Source organism: Apaloderma vittatum, unplaced genomic scaffold, assembly GCF_000703405.1.
Source record: "Apaloderma vittatum isolate BGI_N311 unplaced genomic scaffold, ASM70340v1 scaffold10275, whole genome shotgun sequence".
In the NCBI taxonomy this organism is placed as follows: Eukaryota; Metazoa; Chordata; class Aves; order Trogoniformes; family Trogonidae; genus Apaloderma; species Apaloderma vittatum.
Genome location: NW_009716499.1, coordinates 1,852 through 2,616, shown reverse-complemented (window position 1 = coordinate 2,616; position 765 = coordinate 1,852).

The window sequence follows — 765 nt, the reverse complement described above, 5'->3', positions numbered from 1 at the left end:
TGAATTGCACAACTGAGTGGTCAGTAGGTCTGATGGGAGCCTCGTAACGCATCTTCAGCCTTTCATTTCCCTGTGCACAGCAGCAGTATCAACTTTGCTGGACCCATCAGGGTTGCTCTGCCCTTTTCTACCTGTAAACAGCAACATGCCCCAGCCAGTGCCCTGCAAACAGGCAGGGTTCTGTAGGAGAGTGCACAGATGGGTCTGTGAGCAGGGAAAAGACTTGGAACAGGGCAACACCTGCCAGGGTGAGAATGTCCTGGCAGCAGAGATATGATGAGGGAATCAGAGGACATTAAACCCAGAAAGTATTTTGGGAAGGAGAATTCAGAAATCTCCATCTGATCTCCTTCAGGGTAGAACCCTTCCACCGAGCAAGTCTCCTTGCCTCCTCTCCCCTAAACTAGTCTGTGCTCTCAGGGCCGGGTTCTCCAAGGCATGAACCCCCTCCTCTGCAGCCAGAGCTACAGCAGAGTCGTGAGGCAGCTCTCCAGCCCCAGGACCATGTCCCTCTGCAGAGCCCACGGCTGAGAGCAGTGAAGGAAGGTCTCCTGGAAAATAAAATGGGTGTCTGTGTGAGAGGAGTAGAGTCTGTGGGAAATGGCTTTGATTTTTCTCAGAGAAGTCTCTGTTAACATGTCAATGACTTTTTCTCCGAAGGAAGTGGCCAATGGCCAGAAGCAAAAAATGTCCAACAGCAGCTCCATCATCCAGTTCCTCCTCCTGCCATTCGTAGACACGCGGCAGCTGCAGCTCTTGCACTTC